This window comes from Camelus bactrianus, chromosome 3, assembly GCF_048773025.1.
Source record: "Camelus bactrianus isolate YW-2024 breed Bactrian camel chromosome 3, ASM4877302v1, whole genome shotgun sequence".
NCBI classification, from domain to species: Eukaryota; Metazoa; Chordata; class Mammalia; order Artiodactyla; family Camelidae; genus Camelus; species Camelus bactrianus.
In genome coordinates, this window is record NC_133541.1 from 46,893,009 (window position 1) to 46,916,240 (window position 23,232).

The 23,232-nt window shown below is 36.3% G+C and overlaps 1 long non-coding RNA gene across 1 annotated transcript in view; it reads left to right on the forward strand.

The window, feature by feature from the left end:
• LOC141576316 (uncharacterized) overlaps positions 1-23,232 on the forward strand; it is a 546,933-nt gene that overhangs the window by 220,768 nt on the left and 302,933 nt on the right. The gene's annotated exons all lie outside the window — the stretch shown is intronic.

A 23,232-nucleotide genomic window follows, 5' to 3' on the forward strand; every position in this document is an offset into this window, starting at 1 on the left:
ATATAATTTGTCCAGGAGTTATATATGATATCGTATTTATTAACCTAGATCTTCCTGCAGTCAGTATAAGAGAAAATCCTAAAAATGAAATCACTGATGATTACATAATAAAGTAACATTCTAGAAATAGCTTTGCATGCCTGTGTTTGACTTGAGAGCATATGGGTATCTCTGATTTAGGATTGCTTTTGAGAATTAATTTAATTTGGAATTAGAGATCCAGGCTAACATTTAGAATCAAACATATAATTATAATTTCAGTATTATGAAGAGACATGACTGAATCTGTTTTGTGGATTTGGGAGATAAGGTGTTTCAAAGGAGGTAGAGGAGGATCTTAGCTTGAGATGTTCTGATACAAGCGAATGTGATGGATTGAAACCAGGGATGGGTTTTATTCAAACTGAATGAGAGTGCATTTTCCATGGCTGTTGTGTTGATTTGTGCAATTCATTCTGAGCATTTTGAACATCAGCTGTTTCCACCTCTCTCTCCTAAAACCAGCCGAGGTGGAGGGGAATATACCAAGCCACGTATCAGTAAAGAAGAATGACTCTTGAGAATATAATATGACTGTAAAATAGCTTCATTTAGAGATTTCACTGCATCTAGGTTGGTAATGAGAAAAATTCTAACGCAAAATAATACATGGCCTCAGTGTAAATTTAAACTCCATTATTTGCATGCAACCAAGCAAAAACAGGAGGAGAAAAGGGTCTTTGGGATCCGGAGTTAATAAGATTTGTGACAGCTTCTGTCTTGGTTATATAACCTTGCTCTTTTCAATGAGCTATGAGGAGTCCGGTGAAAAATTCAGGAAAACTAAATTAAATGAAATATTCTAGAAAATAAGCCAGGACTTTAGACTGAGTGTAGATGCTTTTTGTTCCTAAAATATCTCATCTTTATTTTTATTCATCTCATTCTTCAGCTAGTTTGTAGACAAAAATATTTCCTTATACAAAGGATTTTTCTCACTAAAAAAAAATTGGATATTCCCAGTTGTAGCAGTAATAATGAAATCAATAATATATAATCCATATCAAGCATCTTCTATATACTTCTAAATATTTAACATACATGATTATGAATCCTCACAAAAAATATTAGGTTAGCTAGTTATTTTCTCTGTTTTACAGATTTGAGAAACAGAGGCTCAGAGAAGTTAAACGTTTTGCTCAGGTTCATATAGCTGGTAAGTGGTAAAGTGATGATTTGGATAGAAATCTGATTGGTTCTAACTCTATAATGCCATACTGCCTCTCCTAATATCTATAATACCTTTTGTCTGTTTATAGTAAACAAATACATTACACAATCTTGGTTAATTCAGTAACAATGTTGCAGAGGCTATTTCCGCTTTACAGTTGAGGATTAAGAAACCAAAATCCAGAGAATTGATTGCTGTGTCCAAGTTTACTCAACTAGAAAGAGACACACTTTGGACTGAACTTAAATCCTCTGCATCTTCATGGTCGCTTTCCTCTAAGATCATTGCTTTCACTGTATGATCTTAGCTTGGCCACAGGCTGCAGACCAGCAGGGAACATTGGATATTAATGCAATTTCCAAGTGGTAAATGTTGCTGTTCCTTCAAAAGTGATCAAAACAATTAAAGAAAAAAAAACACTTAGAATATAAATACTACTGACCTGTTTTTTCACTTGGCAGTCAGTAGAGTTTAAGCTTAGTTTAGTTTTTCCTTCCATTTAAAGAATCATACACAGTGTCTGTTTAAGAAAAGTCTTTCTCAAAAGGCTCTGTTTCTGTAGCAAAGAAGAAAGAAGCAAAAGAGAACATGGAGGAGTCCATGGCTCTAAGAAAAAAAAAATTAAAGTCCTGATACACAGTGTATAAAATCTGGAATAAGTACACCTGAGTTTGGAAAATCAACCCCTGAGAGCAGGTGGCACAAGGCCACAGGTCTGATCCTGCAAGGATTGATATTTTCTGGTTGAATGCCAGTGGTGTTGTTCAGTGAAGGTTGTTCTAGAGGATTAGCTTGGATTATCAGTACAGCCATAGATGTTTCATTGAGAATGAGTGCTGATATGCCCAGGTCCCTCTTAATGCATCTGTTGGTAATTGTGTGTGTGTAGGGAGAAGGCTGAATAGAGGGAAAGAGAAAGGAAATGAACAGAGTAGAACTATGAAGTGAGAGAGAGGAGATGATGACCTCTTAAAGAAGATAATGTGCGTTATTTGCACTAGATTTTATCTCCCACTCCCTGCTCAGCTTCCTAGAAATGGAAGGCCATTGTTGCTGACCAGCTGTCAAAGTCAGTCATTACTTTACTAGGTTTTCCTATAGCTTTTTGAATTTGTTAAATTTTATCTTTTGACCAAATGCTTTTCCCTTGGTTCCTTCATATCCTATTTCTTCATCTGTAATCTCTGTTTCAGGCTACTTTAATCTTTGTGTTTCTTAAATGTCCTAGTTTCCCCCCAAATAAATTAGTAATATAATAAACCCTGTATACTTAATGGCATAAATAAGTTCAAATCTCATTTGTAATAACAAATGGGAATGGATGTACTCTCCTATTAAAGGACACAAACTCTCAAAATAAAATATAACAAAGATACTAAAAATAAAAAGGACAGAATTGTATTAGGCAAATGCTAACAATTAGAATTACGGATTGCTATGATAGCATAAAAAAGATTTAATTAGAAATTATTACAGAAAACAAATAGGATTATATTTTTATATTGCTTGAGAATAAAATTTATGGTGAAAATATAGCATCTATCACCATCAAATACATTTTTTTTTTGTATATTTGCTTGCTTGTTTTATTGACAGACTGCTTGATTGGAATGTAAGCTTCACAAGGACAGGAATATTACTAGAGGTTAAGAAGTTGGCAAACACAATGGAACACAACTGTAGTGAAAGATTTTTAACTCAGTCTTTGATTACATAGCCAAAAACCAAATAAAATGAAAAGAGATAGAGGGACTGAATAATATAATTAACAAATTTTGTTTATCAGGTGTATTTTGAATGATGTCTCTTGTAGCAGAGAATTAACTAACTTCATTGACAAACACACATTAAGCACCTGCTAGCATACATGGTTCTTAATATCATAGAATTTGTGGTTTGTCTCATACGACACTGTAAAAGTAATTCCCTTTCTCATCACCACCTCATACCCCAACACTCTTTTGAGAGGGAGGTCTGAGTGTCTTAGAGAAAATGTCTCCTGCATCCAGTCATAATCAATCATTGCCAGAAGTGATTTCTGACCATAATGTTAACTGATTACTTGCTTCATATGTGAAAAAGGGTAAAATGAATAAGCTTTAAAGTTTAGTGTCAACATGCAGAACACATGTAAAACAAACTAGTCTGAGACTTTGCAAAAACTTGGAAATAAGGGAGAGAAAAGGAACATTTAAAAATCAAACATTTAAATGTTGTGGAAAAATGAGGAGCCAGCTTGAAAATTATAAAACATTTATGAGGGAGTGGTTTTGGAAATCACCTCAACACTAGCTAATTTCGTAACAACTCATTTTTAATAGAAATTAAGATTTGACATAACTTACACTTCTATATTCAAAAGTACGTCTGGGAGGAAAACTTTGGCATGCTTGACTTGCAGTTTTTTTAAAGAACTGTAAGATAACTAAAATAGTTTCTAAATTAATTTGATTCAATTTTGTAATAAAAAATTACACAGAGAGAAGGCAGATAGGGCAACCATAAAGTAACAGTAAACATCTGGTGTAGACCCCTGTGATTCAAGGTAAACAGCATTGTGATAATAACTAAAGAATTTTAAACCACAGAATATCATATTTGTTGGCAGTGCTAAGTACCAGCACATAAATACAGTAAGCATAGTTCACAGAAGGAGTTTTGAAATTATGCAGATTTTTGACTCCATAAAAAAGTAACTTCATGTGGAAGGAAACAGAATTTTATAAGGACTTTTTTTAATTACCAAAAAAGTTTAGGTATAATTCTATTAGATTTCTCATCTAATAGGAAGTGAGTTCATAATTTTATGATTTGATACTCTGTTCCCTATCTAAGATGAAATTCATTCTTTTTTTTTTTTTTTTTTGGTTATGCAGTAAAACTCTATTGTAAGTATTGCCATGCTTGGGCTAAGTTTAAAGACCTTATGAATTATTGATGACTGCTTTACTGCATTGCGTACCTAAGGGTTTTAGAAAATATGCCTCCCGTTAGTTGAAATTGTTTTGGAAAATTCTAAAATTACTGGCTAGCCAAAAAAGTAAAATAAAATTTTTTTATTAATTAAAACTATATATATATATATACACAGGGAAACTGACCTAGTCTGGGGAAGATCAGAATTTTTTTTTTTTTTTGAGGAAGTGACTTTTTAACATGTGATCTAAAGGATGTCAGAGTTCAAGTGAATAATGAGAGAAGGCTCTCTCGGGAATGGGAAATATTGTGTGCAGAGGACCCAATATGGGAAGAAACTGAGATGTATTTCCATAAATTTGAGGGGAAAGATCAAGAATGCTTTATACCAGATTGTCAACAGCAGTTACCTTGGGGAAAGGGGTACTTTCACTTACTATTCTATATAATGGTTTAAGCGGTAGGATTTTGGTCAATTTAAATATTATTCAAAGAAAAGAAAAACTCCACTCAATACAGATACAAATTTAGGAGTGAAGACAGGTGAAAAATGCTACCTGAAGGTTAATTAATGAAAGGTATCCATTTCAGAAGCCCTGATCCAGGGTGCTTCTCAAAAGTGGTTCTCTGAATTTGGCAGGCATTCAAATCATCCAGGAATCTTATTACAGTGCAGATTCACATTTATTAGATCTGGGCTGTGGCTTGAAGATTTGCATTTTAAATAAGCTCCTAACTAATGCCAGTGCTTGGCATTTTTGAGGGGCAAAGTTCCAGGTGATTATAATGGACTACCAGAGTGGAGAAATACTGAGCTAGAATGGTTGGGTATTAAGAACATCTTGCCTTTCTTCTCTTATACATGTCTTTTCCACCTGATAATCACCTCTTCTGTAGGTCTCAACTCAGGGAGGCCTTCCATATCCATCAGGCATAGAGGTTGCAAGGTGTCTCAGTAGCAGAGTTTCTCAAACTAGCATGTGAAAGAATCCCCTGGGGATAGGGTTTACCAGGTATTCAGCTTCTTGAGCCCCTCTCTAGAGGGTAAGAATCAGCTCAATCTAGAGTGATCTCTGGAAATCCATGATTTCCAGATCCAAGCTTCTCAAGAGACTGATGTCCGTGGTTCTGGGATCTGTTTGAGAAATGAGCTATACCCCCTCTGTCGTCAAGCATGGCATGCCCCAGATGCTTGGTATATAAGTGAGTAAATGAGTATAGGTTCTCTTCTTCCTTTTCTTTTGTGATTATAAAAGTTATAAAGGCTGAATCTAGAAAATAAGGAGATACTAAAAAAGATAGGAAAGTAGAAAAAAGTCACTCATATCCTGCTACAGAAAGGCAAACATTTTTTGACTTTTAACATATGTTGTTTTTTTTTTTTTTCTGGTGCTTTTATTCTACGCATTTTGTTTCACTTGGCTCAGAATGTATTGAATGTATGTCACCCTAAATACTTTTTGGACCTAGAGAAGTTGAGGGTGTTTTCCATGGCATTGTTCAACTGAATGCACTGTTTCAAAGGTTGAACTGTACAACCCTTCAAACGTATGCATTTCTATTACTGACTCATTCTTTGACAGCAGACTACAAAAAAAAAAAAATTACCTGAACTTTAGAATTTTGTATTTCATGTTCTCAGTTCATGTTTCATCTCTCAAAAGACCATTCAAAATAGAAAAATATTCTTACATCCCAGAAATTTACAACTGAAGTATTTCTAGAAGTAGCTATTTTCATTCCTATAGTTAAATCACAATGAGTTTTATACATTAGATGCATGTCACCTTTTTGATTTCTAGCCAAAAGACTGGGAATTAATTATTAGCTTTTTAATGACCTGCTATTTGTTTGAAGATGTTGACATTTGCACAGCAGCATTACAAGAAGGGTGACTGCACATTTAACAACCTAGTATTACCTCTTTTGTCCTTGAAATACTGAGCCAAAGGCATCATCTCACTTTTCACTGTTAAAATCACATGATCTTTATCACTTAGCAGAGAAGATGTAAGATAGGATTCTTTGTGCCAACATTGCTTATTTTACTCCTGTTGATTCTTTTCTAAATAGTATATTAGAGACCTTAACTCTTTATCCCTCTTTTTTCCCTTACAAGTAAGCATAATTCATTTAATACTCTCCTGATTATATTCATAGATTTAAACTTCAGTTTGTATTTGAGTTTATGAACAAATGCTGTTAATTGATAGAAAAGGACAAATTGGTTCCCTAAAAGAGACAACAATCTAGCCCTACATGGCTCAGAAGATTTAAATCAATTTTTTCATTGCTATGAGTTTATTTCCTTGAAGGAACTTAGCCGCCAGAAGAAAAATGACTCAATGACATATCAGTATAGCAAAATATAAAATACCTCTCCCCATTCTCAGGAAAATTTGTTGAACCTTATGATCATAAGTATTTATTGTTTTTCAGCTTTGATAATAATGGGGATGCATTCTTCTCCATAAATACTTTGCATAGAAAAGGGAAGAAGACAAATATGGTGCTCAGTTAGAACTATGAGTGTTCTGAAATACTGTAATTAGAGTCTGCATGGTCACGACAGCATGCAGTAATCATGAAGTAGAAACAGGACCTCATGCTTGGTAGCTCTGCATGATTCACTCAGGCCTGGAGTGGGAGGAAATGAGCATAATCAGTATTTACTGAGCTTTCCTCATCTTCAGTTACCGCTATGCCAGATTACCTGAAATGACTCCCAATACTACCCTGAACTCACCTCCCCACATAACTCAGGCGTATTCAGAACTTGAATTTTCTTAACTTTATGTGTCCAAACAGAGAGGGGTGACACACAATAAATGAAATCAGTTGAGAATTAGGGAACATTATAAATTGTTTGCTGTTGACCATGTTTGGACAGATTGACCACCCCCCAAGTCCCAAAAAACCCATTGCAGATACATAGACACATAGATAAATTGATAGATACACATATACATGTATATACATACATCGTACATGCATACAGTAGCCCCTCCCTCCTCATGCAGGGCTTCAATTTCCATGGTCAACCACAGTCCAAAAATATTACATGGAAAATTCCAGAAATAAACAATTCGTAAGTTTTAAATTGCGTGATGTTCTGAGTAGTGATAAAATCTTGCTTCATCCCTCTCTCTTCCGCCCGGGATGTGAATCATTCTTTTGTCCAGCGTATCCCACAAATTAGTCACTTAGTAGCCATTTCAGTTACCAGATTGACTGCTGTGGTATCGCAGTGCTGTGTTCAAGTAAACCTTATTTTACTTAATAATGGCCCTAAAGTGAAAGAGTAGTGATAATGGCAATTTGGATATGCCAAAGAGAAGCTGTCAAGTGCTTACCCTAAGAGAAAAGGTGAAAATTCTTGACTTAATAAGGAAAGAAAAAAAATCACATGTTGATTGCTAAAATCTACAGTGAGAATAAATCTTCTTTCTGTGAAATTCTGAAGAAAGTAAAAGAAATTTGAGCTTGCTTTGCTGTGGAGCCTCAAAATGCAAAAGTTATCACCATAGTGTGATAAGTGGTTAGCTGAGATGGAAAAGGAATTACAGTTCTACAATAAGATACTTTGAGAGAGAGAGAGACTATATTCGCATAATTTTTATTACAGTGTATTGTTATAATTGTTCTATTTTGTTATTAGTTATTGTTAATCTCTTGCTGTGTATAATTTATAAATGAAACTTTATCATAGGTATGTATGTATCAGAAAAAAATATAGTGTATATAGGGTTGGCTACCATCTGTGGTTTTAGACTTCCACTGAATGCACCTTGTGGATAAGGGGAAACTGCTGTGTGCATATGTCCAAACACTTTCAGTAACTCTCAAGACACAAGGGGTAGGAGAATAAGCCTTTTGCAGGAAAACTTTACATTTCAGAAGATTGCATTTCATAGGCTTAGGACTAACTTTGTCTGCAGGAGTTCAAGGCTCATAAATCTATTCAGTGCTATAGTAGAAACCATGTATTTCTCTAGGTTTACATTGCATAGGAAAAGTTTATAAAGCCTTGATATACTCATGAACCTTCTTATGTTTGGAAAACACTGGTAGAGGAAACGTGTTTTGAATTTTTTTTTTTCTGGATGTTCCCAGGAGGCAGAGACCCTTCGACATCTCATTTCCAATTCCTTGGAAAGAGAAATTAGAGTCAACCTTTTCCAGGAACTAGGGATCTCTATTTTTAGCTTCTACTGATTAAAACCACATTATTTGAGTAGGAAGAATGTGAACTGAGTGTACCTTTCACTCCTGAACAGTGCATATGGGGTTTCCATGATACCGGTGGGGTATGCTTGTGAATAGATGTGTGGACAGTAAATCATCTTTGTTTGAGTTCACTGAAGACATTGTTGGGTCAAGCTGGGTCAGCTTTTCCTTGAATTGTGCTTTTATCTTGTGCTTTTAAAGGGGAATTCAGTTAAAATATAGTGTTGTGTCATAAAAATTTCATTTTGCTAACAATCTTTGAAATGTGTTCAAAAAGCAAGAATGGGATAGAGAAGAAAGTTAAGGCCAAAAAGAAAAACAAGAAATCATAACCTAAGTTAGTAAAGCAGAAATCGGCATCCTGATGGAAGCAGATAAGATATCGGGAGTGAGGAATGGTGAATACGGCAGGTGGATGGTGAAGAGTGAGCTGGAAGGAGAGTAATGGTTAGACTCAAATCAAAAGATTTGTAGAAATGGGAACTGAGAGGGGATGGAAGGAGAGGGAGATCTTACAGGGAAGGGATCAAAAGCCTAAATGTACCAGAAATGATAGGCAGAGTAGTTACCATTAGTAAAATACTGATGTATCAGAATTTGATGAAGAGACTTGGAAGAATAAGAATTATCTTGTTGCAAATTCAGAACTAGGTTTGGCAATGTATGCCCAGGACAGTAGGAGAAAAACAAAAAAGAAACAGCTGTTGCATAGATTTCAATAATAAGATGGAATGCTGGGAAATAAGAAGACCCCAGTCTTTTAATAAAAAGTGAAGCAGATTGCCATGTTCTGTGTGTTGAGGCAGGTGGTGTTCACGGAGGAAGAACCACCTTAGGAGGGGGCAGCTGAGTCAGCAGAAGAAAGGCAGGTAAAAGCCAGGGCACTTGGAGGGAACAGTACCTGATTTTCTACCACATCTGTTGGCTACCTTACATCTTATTTCTTCCTTTTCTCCTGAGGTCCAAAATGCTCTCTCCCCTCTCTGCAGGTTCTTTAAACAATGACAACTTTAAAAGACTCCAGATGGCTTTGAAAAAACTTGAAAGTCATCCAGGGTGCACTGCAAGTCTTTGTAGACACTCCATGTGGAGCCAGTCTGAAAACCTTATAGTTTTTCTGTTTGGATTATGTCTTAGGGATGAGCTGCTGTTGCCAGCACACACACACACACACAATTAAAAAATTAAAAGTAAGCCGACCCTAGCCCTTGTGTGCTCAGAAGCAAAGAGGCAACATGAGTTTTTGCAGCCATGTTGGCCTTTTGTGCATCACTCTGTACCCTGCCTGTCCTTGCTGTGGACAGAAGGCAGAGGACACAGTGATCACGGAATAACTCACTCCCTGCTTCTCAGATAACAGTTTATAACCTACTCCTTCAGCGGATTTACTGTGCTTGCATGGGAAATTTAACACAGCATGGCTTCATTGGGACTATATTAGAAAGATTCATAGACTCAACCAGTTTTGCCTAGTGATGGCTAAGACTGTTTAAAATATCATTACTGATTATCTATAGAAAGCCAGTCTCCAAAGTGAGTTATATTGAAATGACTTTAATAAAAACCAGCAAGTGTAAGCAGCTGCTTTTAGAGGACAGGAAGATGGCATAAAGCTGAATTTTAAATTCTATTGTTCAAGGAACAAACAGATTAAGAACTGAAGAATAGGGAGTGTTTGGATCTACTGGATTCTTGGAAAGAGAGAATCCAAAGTTTTAAGATAATATAAAAATGCAAGAAGGATAAGATATATTCACATGTGGATTCATATTCTAGAAAAGGCAAAACTTGTGTGTATGTGTGTGTGAAAGAGAGAGGAAAGAGGAGGAATAAAATGCTTGTTCTTTGATGCTTTGATTGATTTATAACATGATGATTTATGCTAAAAATATATTTTTCAGGCCATCCAACCCCTCTGTTGGCAGACATGTGGGCAGGGAAGAATACATGAGGTGGGCAGAAAGGTCTAGGTATTACCTGAGTGTTACTTTTGATCATGTTTAAACTTATGGGGAGATATTTTATTTTTAACACCATTGCAACATCAGTACCTCTGTGTCCATCTGTGAACATGAGACAGGAGGGGTGGTTGGGTACTGCTTCAGTTGGCACAGTTGACCCAGCTGAAATATCCTTGCTTTGGGGTGAATTTTCCACTCCTTCCAGGATACTAATGACAGATATCAGGATTTTTATAACAGTTCTAGCCATTTAGTCAAATGAAAAATTGCAGTAACATCCTGCAGTTACCGTGTAGGCTCTTTGCACTCCCATTATGAGTGTCATCAGAAATTCTTGAAACAGTCGTCAGGTCGTTGTGGAGATACAGTGTGCTCATGATTGCTGTTTGTTTTTCTCCAAAGCCACATGCAGAAAGATTTTCAAGGGGTTAAGGGCAACTTGCAGATTCAAAGAGGACTGAACTCACATATTGGTTATTGACAGGATACTGTTATCATCAGATTTAGACACAGACAGTAATTTCCATATATAATACAGAGATAAAAATCACCAATAATTATGGCTTTTTGAGCAACCCACTGTCTAGTGATATGTGAAGCTAATAGCAAAAGGGAAATCAAGAAGTTTGCCAGTGGCTTTTATGAAGCAAGGATAGTGTTTTTCTAACTGCAGTCACTCATATTCCAACTATGCAATTTTTGCAACATGTAGAATCACTTGCACTGCTATTTATTAAATATTTTCTTTAAATTGACTCAATTTTGCTTACATGAATGAAAGAACTGGTCTTCCAGAAGGAGATAGTGAAAAAGGGATCTCAGTTTACCTATAAATATTGATATTTGTAAAAATCACTTGAATTATGTTTGATAGACTTATGATCCAATGTGAAAAATGTGCATTTGTTGCCTGAAAAAACAAAAATGTTGGCATAACATTTGTGGTGATTTTCTTTCTTTTCTTTCTTTCTTCTTTCTTTCTCTTTCCCTCCCTCTGTCCCTCCCTCTCTCTCTCTCTTTCTCTTTCTCCCTTTCTCTGTTTCTGAATAAGGATCTGATGTTTTTATTCTGTCAAAGCCTGTGGAAGAAACTAAGCAGCACATCCTCTAACAAGCATTATTAACTTGTCATGTGTCACAGTAACTGATACTCTAGATCCTATACAAAAAGTGATGAAACGAACACCCCCAGCAGTGAAGCTCTGCTTACCTGTGTGGACACCAGGGTAGGCAGAAGACATTCTCTAGGGCAGGATTCACAAGGTGCATTCCATAGAATATAACTCTGTGGATTAGTAATAGGTGTATAAAAAAAATAAAGGAGGCAGGAAACAGTGTTCAAACTAGTTGGAGATACCATGGTTCAACAAAGTCAGGTAGCCTATTGTAAGGCACTGACAAGCGAATATGCTAGTTTTTCCCTCGTGTATTTCATGACAGAATCGCCACTGACCTGCCCCCTCCCCCCAGGATGCGACAGGACTGATGATCTGGCAGGCTCACTTTGGAAGTCGTGGTGATCTTTGTGGGCTGCTGCGGAACCCTTCCAGATGGCTTTCCTGGGATGAAACAGAGATTGCTGGCTCTTTCTGAGCAGAGGCATGGAGTTAAAGAGAAAAGTTGAGGGTTGCGGCTCTGTTCATGGTCACACTCAGCCATCAATATCTCTGGGCAAGGGAGGCATTTTACGCAAGAAGCGCAGTCCATCCTGTTGCCTGCTAAAATGACTGATGTAGTAAAAAGAATAATGAACTATATTCTGTCCCACCTTTCCGTGACCTTCAACAGATATTGATACATTTCTGGGTCTCAGTTTCCTCCTTGTAAACAGAGGGGGTTAGTTAAGCAGTCTTTGGTGTCCTCTGCCTGTTCCAGCACTCAATAATTAAATGGCCTTATTGTTGTTTTATTCTAAAGGATGAAAAGATAAGACCCAGAAGAGGGAAGAATAGCTAATGATTTGATGCTTGGAAGTTACTAGCTGAATAATGATTTTCATACCTAGGAAGCAAAGCCTTTCAAAAGCCATCTTCCCTAATGAGTCTGTAAATAGACATCTGTAGACAAAATTCAAACACTTCTGAGGTTTGTGCCCAGCATGTGAGAGCAGAGCCCCATGGTACTTGTTTATGATGTTTTAATTCTTGAAGTAATTTTTGGTTCTTTAGCAAGGACAAAAAAAAAGTTTTAATTTTTCCCATTTTAGTGTCTCTTGAAATGGCATCTTTGATGTATAGCCAGGATTCTTGAATTTTCAATTGAAGCTCCTAGTGACTCAAAATTTAATTGGACACACCTCTTGGCTCAGACTATTGATAATTAGTCCATTTAACATGAGGGAACTATATACCCTCAAGCCTTCAAAAAAAATATTACAGCAGTGATGGAGAAGATGTAATTTATTATAATACCTCTCCTAAAGTTACCCAACTACAAGAATAGCAATTTACGGTGCTATTTTCTCTTATCATCTCCTTCTGGCTCTTTAACCTGTGATTCAAACTACAAAATTGCAGGGAAGTGAGGGTATCATAAGGGGATAACTGCTTCATGCAAAGTGGGATAGGAACTAAACTAGAGGCAAAATCAGGCTGAGTTTTCCTACTCAAACTAGAATTGGAATTTGGAGCTCTAGGTGCTAGTTCTGAATTTAGCACTAATTAACAAGAGGATATTACTTGCCTGTGCCTTAGCTTTCTAATGTAAAATAAAGCTATTAAAATAGAAAATCTGTGACGTCCCTTCCTGTTTAAAAAAAAAAAGCATTTATTATTATGTCCAGGAAATGGGATTAAGATGGGAAGGAAAGAGTCGATTAAATATCCCTAGGGAGGGAAGGAGTGGAAGGAACAAAACCCAGCCTGGGCTTAGCTCTTTAATGGTTACTTCTGAGCAAGAAGGCAAAGACGTGGCCCTGGGAAGGACTTTAGAGACGATATTAACATTCCTTTCCTTATAGAAGGTAAGTAGGTAAGAAGGTAATTTGTATTGTTGTTATACCATACCCATATTTTAAATAGTCTTTTCATATGGTCACTACTTAGTACACATTAAAGCAAAATTAAAAATATATAAATATGAATAGCAAATAAAATAGGCTCTTTAAAGAGAACAAAAAAATGAAGCATGCTTTATCTGTATGATTGAACTGAGTATTTTTTAGTTTTTTCTGGAGCGTATTCTGCCATTATGACTTTTGCTACCTGATCACACTTGAGGTGGCCGCTGCTTACCTAATAGGCTTCATTTCCCACCTGTCTTCCTTTAACCGTCCTCTCAGCAATGTTTGACTCTCTGTAGGTTCTCAGTTGTGTTATATTTTCTGATGCTTCTGTGTCTGGAATGCCTCGCCCCAGACTGTCTGAAGAATTCCCATCTGTTCTTTCAGTTTTGTCTCCAATGGTTCTTTGAGGCTTTTTCCGTCTTCCTCTGGCAGACATGGGTGCTCCTTCAGCTGTACTTGAATATGCATTGTGTATCTCTACATTGACGCTGTTGTACATTATACTGCTTTGCATACCTGGTTCCTGATGGATAGTACACACTCCTTGAGAGCAGAGGTTGAATTTCCTTATGTTCACAATGGACCTGGCTTTTTGCCAATCCATATTCATCCGCCTGTTCTATTTATCCATTCTCCCTCTTCTCCATGCGTACCTCAGGGGATTTTAACATATATGGTAACTGAAATGTAGTAGTAAATACATAAAATAGATCTTTCTTGGTATAAAGGAAAGGGATGGCATGGAGGAGCTGAGCAGTGGATGGGAAGGTGTTGTATAAGCAGAGATGAAAGAGCTTTTGTTACCAGGACCTGGGCTGGACATTGGGAATGCTGAGGCTGCTGGAGGGTGTGGACAGCCAGCTTGGTCACCGTTATTGTTTGGGGACGACTGAGAAGGATTCAGAAAGTACCTAGAAATTATGGCTTGGGAACTTGGTCTCTAACTGTCACCCTCTTTTGATGGAGAAAACTCTATTTGTTGTTACTTTTTATTGTATATAATTATTCACAAAGAACATGTTTAAGTCTAGATTTTTCAAGACTGTTGTTAATATTTAAAGCAATTTTACTTTTCAAATTTTAGGAAAAATATCTCCCAAGTATATGTACACAAAAGCCAAAATATACCTTTCTTCTTTTCTTCTCCTCCTCCTTTTTTTTTTCTTTTTTTATCTAAAGGGGACTAATTTCTCTTTCTTTCCCAAGCACTTTTCCACTTTCGTTTTCCTTTACTTCCCTCTATGTCAAGTCCCTTGAATCTAAAACCAGGTCACCCCTGCTGTCATTCTTTCCTTCATATTGTGCTACACTCCTAGAATTCCCTACACTCTCCTCATACAAATCCTATTTATCCTTCAAGGGCTAGTCCAAGTTCACTTCCCCATTAAGTTCTCCCTTGTCACTGTGGTCCTTATTGAATTTCTACCAGTGTTATAGTGGCACCTAGACTCCACGTGCTGACTTAGCTCTTTCTTCCCTTTCATCCTGTGCTGTTTACTCCTGGTTCATTTTTGTGGGTATCTAGTCAGCTGGAAAGCAAGCAAGCTGAGGCCAGGCCCATCTCTAATGCACACAGCTTCTATAGCCTTGTAGCCCCAGTATAGTGTTAAATAGATAATCTTGACTTAATAAAATACTTACTTGATGATTTGCTTAATGAGGGAAATCACCCACTAAGATTAATTTCCCGCATGATAATTAAGTCCTGGTTCAAAGTCTGACTTCACAAAGTGCATTTTGTGTCCCATTCTTAGAAGCAGGCAAAGAGACAAAACCACAAAAATGACTCAACTCCTGAAATTCTCAACTTTGAGAGTACTCATTTTTAGGAGGAGGAAGGAGGGAAGAGGTGAATTCTAAGGTAATCCAGGCTTGCACTTTGAGGTCTGGGATTAAAATAGTTTCAACACTATGTAGTCTATTAAGAACTAGACAGGGGTCAAAAGTTTCCTTGGCATTTAAGCTGAGCTGATCATAGTTTTGCACTTCTTAATGTGAGATTACTACCCAGACTTATATACTATTCTTTTCTTCCGAATTTAGAAAAAAAATTTAATTTAGCTTCATTTCTCATTAATATTGATAAGCATTTAAAATTTTATTATCACCTCAAAATTAGTGATTCTACAATTAATATATTTTGCTAATAAATCTCCTTGTGTATCTTAAATCATTTCATAGGGTTAGATTCTAGAGGTGGAATTTCTGGGTCAGAGCACATAGACTTGCTTAAAGTTCACATTTTTGAAAACAGAAAATTATGATTTGGCATGTAATAGTGAGGAAGAGGAATGTTATGGCTTTATTTTTATAGACTTTGACCCCCAAATCCTTTCACCTTGTTTTTTTTTTTTTAAACTTAATCTCCCAATGGCATCATTTTTCCTTAAGTGTAGTGTGCAGAAACAGTCTTGTCAAGATACCACTTTGAGGAGGATGCTACTTAACTCATTTTGACAACAGGGTAATATTCAAGTCAGTTCAACCCAAACCATCTCTACATTTCCTAGAACGGTTCTTCAATTCAGGCATTAATGAAGATGAAAGTAGGATTAGGTGGTGATAAATAAACCCACAATCTAATGAGAACTCTAGACCTGACTATAAACTTAAACATAACAAATATCTGTAGATACAGATATATATATATAGATACACACAGAGAGCAAGGACTGCTATGAGTATACATTTTATTCTCACTGAAGAATTGCTGAAAAAACTCAGTCTCGTACATCTTTAAAAAAATTGTCTCAATTATATCCCCAATCTGGGTGCCTCCTGCTTTGCAGAGTCCACGATTTGCTTTTTGTCCTGTGTGAACCCTTTTCTCCTGTGCAGTCCCTGGAGTTACAGAAAGGCTCTCTCTGCCTGTACAGCTCTCAAAAATCACTTTAAGCAGATTCAGGCACCACTAGTTCCATTGCTGGGGAGATTTGGCTGCTCTCAGTGAGCTCCCGAACTGCCTGTCTCTAATTGCTTCCCAGTGTGGTGTGACTTCTTGTCTTTGCTATGGGACCCTGCACTTCTCTGGCCCTTTACTCTGAGTACACTGTGTTCTCTGGCTGGCTTCTCCTGGGTTCTGCCTTAATGCATTCTGGATTAAATTTTGCTCTGGTTAAACAAGAGCATAATTTTCCAGTGGGGGCATGAGCTGAAAATGGATTTTCGCCATGATGTACATACTTGGTACAAACCATGACATTACCCCTCCCTTGTGCTCCCGTAGAACCTGGGGTACATCTCTTCTGTTGAATCTCTTTACTGTCTGCCTCACCCACAAACTAAAGTGCAAAAGGCTTTGTTTTCTTTGTTTGTTTTTAGTTTTGCTTTTAATCCGTCCAGTGTTTTGCTCGGTAGCTACAAAATTTTGTTAAATTATTTGTTGTTAAGCTATTGTCAAACAGTTGAAATATTTACTTAGCTATCTCTGCTCAGCGTTTTGCTGTTTAATTGCTTCATCTCCCTCATGTGGATTGTAGTTATTCAAAAAATATTAAGTATTGACTCAGTGCCAGTAATAGATTTTGGTGTGCTTGTATCTTAGCCCATGGAATGCTGTCACTAATCTACATGTGGAAACTGTTTTCAAAACTCTATTTAAGAAACATGGTGTGACCATAACTTTTTTTCAACTAGCAAATTTATTTCTATGAATAGACTTACAAGGATATAAAGATTAATTTAGATTTCAATTTCCATTTAATTAATTTTAACAACTAAATAAACAGATAATCCTACCAGCACTGTATCCATAAGGATGGATGCAATTATGCAGTGGTAAAAAGCAAAAATCAAAAAAAAATTTTAGTGATTGAAAACAACAGAGTTTATTTCTCATGCATGCTTCATGGCCATTTGTGTTGCTAGGGCTCTGTTTCATATCATTTTCACTTAGGTTTTCAGGCTGATAGAGTCTCCACCATCTGAGTATCACTCATCTGTGCAGGGAGGCAATGGCATGTGAGTACTTAAAGACTTCAGTGAAACAGAACACATTAACTGCAGCTTACATTTTGTTGGTCAAAGCAAGTCACATGGTTTTCTGAACTCCAGAGGGTAAGGCAGCACAATTCATGTGCCCAGGAAGAGAACAGATGTTTGGTATACAGAGCTAATGACTCCCTCACTCCTGTATTCTGTGATCAGTTACTCTGTTCACGTTCTTCCCCTCTGCCAAGTGACCTAATGGTACCAATTCCAGGGAAAGAAAGACCAGCTATGCAGGTACTCATAGTTTCACAAGAGTGTGGATGAACCAAGTGCAGAATGTCCAGGGGAGGTTGGAATCCACACTGGGAAAGTCTGTTGGTCCAGTGGACAGAACACTGTATTCCAAAGAGGTAGCCTGGTCTTAAGTCATTGGGCTGTTTCCTTGGGTTTAGATAGGTCAGAGGTTTAACACAGGAATTCAGACAAGTCAAATAAACATCGATCCCTCACAAGTATTTTCATGAATTAGAGTAGAATAAGAGTGTCAGGAACCTTATGTGTATCATCAAAGAAAACTTTGGATCTTAAAACATGCTCTTCAGCTAAGGAGGATAGAAGAGGGCTCATGTACATTATTTGAAGGCAGGAACATAAAACAGAGACTCACAGTGTGCTTCCTTTGCCTTAATAAAGCCTAGGCATTTTTATGGAGACTCTTCTATGTAGAATAATTCTTCTTAGCCTTTTTGAGTCATACATCCCACTCAGAATCTGATAATGCAATTCAATGGAGGAAGTCTTGCCTTTTCAATAAATTAATCTTGATCTAAACCTCATACTTTATATAAAAATTAACTCGAAATTGTTCATGTAGTTAAAAGGAAAATAAAACTATAAAACTTAGAGAAAAAAAGACATGGGAGAAGAGTCTTTGGGGATCTAGGGTTAAGCAAGGAGTTTATAAACTTGACACCAAAAGCATGATCTATAAAAAGAAAAATTGTTAAATTGGAGCTTATCAAAATTTAAAAAAAAATTTGCTCTCCAAGAGACCGTGTTAAGAGAATGAGAAGACAAGTAGCAAACAGGGAAATAATATTTACAAATCACATATCTGACAAAGGACTAATATAGAATATGTAGAGAACTCTCAAAGGTTTAACAGTGAAAAACAAGCAAAAAATCTAATTAGAAAATGGATTTCTGCCTGAAGAGAGATTATTTTATGAATAGGATATATAGTTGAAAAATAAGCACATGAAAATAGGTTTAACATAATTAGTTATTTAAGAAATACAAGTTAAAACAGCAATGAGATAATCACCACGCATCTGTCAGAGCAGCTAAAATAAAATAATGACAACACCAAATGCTGAAAGGAGTTACAGAGAATCTGATCACTCATATGCTGCTGGTAGGAATGGTACAGCAACTCAGGGTAACAGTTTGGCAATTTCTTATAAAACTAGCCATATTTATTATCTTGCTTCTGCTCCCATAACAAAATACCACAGATTGGGTAGCTTAGAAATAAACAAATTTATTTTCTGGTAGTTCTGGAGAGTAGAAATCCAAAGTCAAGCTGTTATCAGGCCTTCTTTTGAGGCCTCTCTCCTTGGCTTGCAGATGGCCACCTTCTTGATGTGATCTCACGTGATCGCCCTTCAGTCTGTGGGTTGTCTGTGTCCTAATCTCCTCTTAGAAGGCCTCTTAGAAGAACACCAGTCGTAATGGATTAAAGCCCACCCATGTGACTTCATTTTACCTTAATTACCTCCTGAAAGGCCTTGTTTCCAAATACAGTCACATTCTTAGGTATTGGGGGTTAGGGCTTCAATACATGAATTTTGGAAAGACACAAATCAGTCCATAGTACCATGCAACCACCATGTAACTTAGCAGTTATATTCAGGCTTTTGTCCCAGAAAAGACTTATGTTTTAAAACATCTGTGCATGAATGTTCATAGTAGCTATATTCCTAATAGCAAAAAACTGGAAACAATGCAACAATCCTTCAATGGGTAAATGGTTAAACAAACTAGTATTTCCCATACCATGGAATATGACTCAGCAATAAAAAGGAATGAATTATTGATATAGACACAGTGATGAATTCTGTATGAATCTCCAGGGAATTATGCTGAGAGAAAAAAATCTAATAACAATCATACTGTGATTTTATTTATGTAATATTCTTAAAAGGATAAAATCATAGAATAGAGACTAGATTAGTGATTTCCAGGAATTAGGAATTGGAGTCGGGATGGGGAAAGGGAGGTGGTTGTGGCTATAAAAGGGCAGGATTTGAGGGATTCTTGTGATAGAAGTGTTCTACATCCTGACTGTATCAATGTCAAACAGTTCTGTTGAGTGTTTTGTTTTGCTCTTTTTTCTTAATGAGTCCTTGCTAGGCGTTTATTAATGCTTTTGATCTTTCAAAGAAGCAATTTTTAGTTTTGGTCTCCTTTCTTTTTCACTGATTTCTACTTACATTTTGATTATTCTGTTGACAGTCTGTCTCTCAAAGCAAACCTTCTAATGGATATTGTCATGCAGGGTCTTTATTAGAGATTAGCTCCCATGGAAGGGAGGAGACTGTAACTTCATTGGTCAGGGGGGAATAAATATCTAACTGTGATGGAGCCTGGAAAATATCAGACAACCCTATGAAGAGCCAGAGGGGTAGTTAGGCTTTCAGCAGTGTCCTGGCATTGGTCGGAAATGTCTGGATTTTATACCTCCACTATGATCAGTCACTGAATATGGGCTGCCCAAGAAGGACTTGTCCTTGGGTGAGGAGGTTCTCTGCAAATCCTCAAGGAGCTGACAGCTAGAGTCTGCTGATAACTGGGACAGTCTGTCTTCTTTGATTTTGGTGGGGGATCTGAATGGCATGTCTCAGTTCAACACAATTTCCTTCCTTCTTTGATAATACTTTTTTCTTTTATTGGACAGCTAAGATAGTTACTTAGGTCACTATTTTTAAATTGAAGTATAGTTGATTTACTATAAAAAATAATAAAAATGAACTTACTTACCAACCAGAAAATAGACTTGCAGACATAGAAAACAAACTATGGTTACCAAGGAGGAAAGGGTCGGGGGAGGGATAAATTAGGAATTTGGGATTAACATGTACACACTACTATATATATAAAACAGATAAACAACAAGGACCTACTGTGTAGCACAGGGAACTATATTCAATATCTTGTAATAACCATAATGGAAAGGAATCTGAGAAAGATATATATATGTAAGTATATGTATAATTTTTTTTAGGGGGCAGGTAATTGGGTTTATTTATTTATTTATTTGAAGTACTGGGGATTGAACCCAGTGCTAAGCATACACTCTACCACTGAGCTATAACCTTCCCCCATTGTTACGTATAATTGAATCACTTTGCTCTACACCTGAAACTTAGATCATTATTTTTAAGTCTTTATTATTTTCTAATACACACATTTAAATTCACTACATTTTCCTCTAAGCACTGCTTAAGCATCATTTCACAAAATATGGTATGTTGTATTTTCATTATTTAAAAAAAATTTCAGTCAGGTTCATTGAGATACAATTTAATACAGCAAAATTCACCCTTTTTAATGTATAGTTTTATGTATTTTGTTTTTACTTCAAAATATTTTCTAATGTTCATTGTGATTTCTTCTGTGACCCATGGGCTTTTCAAAATTATGTTGTTAATCTCCAAATGTTGAAGACTTTCTAGTTAACTTTTTGTTACTGAGTTCCAGTTCATTTTAATTTTGGTTAGGAAAAGTATTCTGAGTGAATCAGTCATTTGAAAGATACAAAGAACTACCTAAAGGATACATATATGGTTTACATTGTTACTATTTTATGTATGTTTGGAAGTATGTGTAGTCTCCATTTATTAGTAGTGTTATATGAATACTAATTAGTTCACATTTGTTATTAGAGGTTTTCAAGTCATCTATATATTGCTATTTTAAATATCTTGCTTTATCTCTGACTGAGGGAGATATCTGAAAATCTCCAATTATGAATGCAAATTAGTCTATTTTTCCTCTTTGTTCTGTCAGTTTTGCATCTTATGTTTTAAGCTGTGATGCTAGCTGCATATACATTTAGGCTCATCACATCTTCCCAATGAATTGATCCTGTTCTCATGTAAAATATCCCTTTTCAGTGTTAATGCCTTTATGGTACAGCTTTTCCCATCCTTTTACTTTACTTCTATCTGTATCCTTATATTGAAAGTGTGTCCTTTGTGAATGGCACATTCTGAGTCATGGATTAAAAAGTATTCTATTCCTATAACCACCATCCTTTAATTGGAGTATTTATGCTTGTTTCTCTGATATTTAATGTAATTACTAGTATGTTTGGATTTAGGTCTACTATTTTGTTTTCTTTTTCCTATCTTGTTTAGTTGCTTTGTTTCTTCTTCATAACTTCTTTTGTATTACTCAAGTGTGTTTATTTTTCTATTTTATATGTTTCATTGGCTTTTTAACACAGTTTTTTATTTCCTTTTAGTGTTTATGCTATATATTAAAGCTTAGCTTAATAAAACCTGAAACTGAAATTTTACTGCTTCACAAATAATGTAAGAAGCTCTCAGCCCCGCTTGCTCTTTTTGGTCTGTTCTCATATAGTTTACTTTTATGTATACTATAAATTCCACAAAACATGATTATTTTTGCTTTAAACACTCTTTTTTTTTGTAAAGTAAAAAAAAATTTATATTTACCTATACATTTATTCTTTTCAGTTCTGTTTGTCTCTTTCTGCAATTCCTTGCTTTCATCTGGGATAATTTCCTTTCACCCTGAAGAAATTCATCTAGTATTTCTTGTAATATGGTTCTGCTGGCAACAAATATTCTCATCTTTTCTTGTCTGAAAATGCCTTTCTTTAGCCATTATTTTTAAAGAATATATTTTTTTTAGATATATAATACCTGTCTGGCTGTTTTTCCTCCTTTCAACACCTTAAGGCTGCCATTCCATTGCTTTCTGTCTCCTATTGTTCACATTAAAACAACAGTTCTAATCTTTCTTGTTGTTCCCCTGAAGATTTTTCTTTATTGTCAGCTATCTTGTGGGAGTGGTTACTGTGATGATGGAAAGAAGAAGAAAAATTGATTAATCAACTTCTGTTTCCTCTTGGGGTAAAAAAAAAAAAATTCCATTGACTGGGTTTAATAGCCTCTGTTGTCTCATTGGCAAGAGGGAAGCCTCTGAGAAGGGAAGAAGATCTGTGGGGTAAGGGCAGGGGTAAGGTTGTGGTGGGGAATTCCTGTGAGTGGCAAGAGCAGGCTGAGATAGCAGCTGCACTGAGCCCTTTGGTCTGCAGAGATGGTGAAGGCCTGTATGACCTTAGGAGTAATACAAGTTTTTTCTAGGGCTGTTCCAGGAGAAAAGCAAGTAAGTATATGTATCTAAGTAAGCGTATAACCTTAATCTTGAACAATATCTTAGGGGGATATTCCCTTTTCTCTGTGATATGAGTTTTAAGTGTGTTCCCCTTCCCTTAGTTGTACATAGTCCTACCATAAATGGCACTCCCCAGACCACTGCTGGGCACGCACTTTAGGAGAGATCCATTGAAGGTCAACTGAACACAAACTATGTATAAGAAGAACTGAACATGAATATGGAGTAAAGACTGTAGTGTTCAGATGGTTGCCACATGGGTGAGGAATTATACTTATTCTACAGAACCATAGATCAGCGCCAGGGCATACAGACAGAACCTCTAGTGAGAAAGACTTGCGTTCAAGAGAAGAAAGATATTTCCAGGTTTTGCAGTAGTGAGTTCCCGATAATGGAAGTCAACAAGCACAAGCTGTTTGGAATTTTATTGTGGGATGGTAGCCTTATTTGATGGTTTCTAGTGCCTCTTTCTGTTACCAAGTTCTGCAGGAGGCAGATGCTGGGATTAGTCATGAAAGGCTGCCTTTGAGGTAATATGGATACAAAAAAGATAATTGTAGG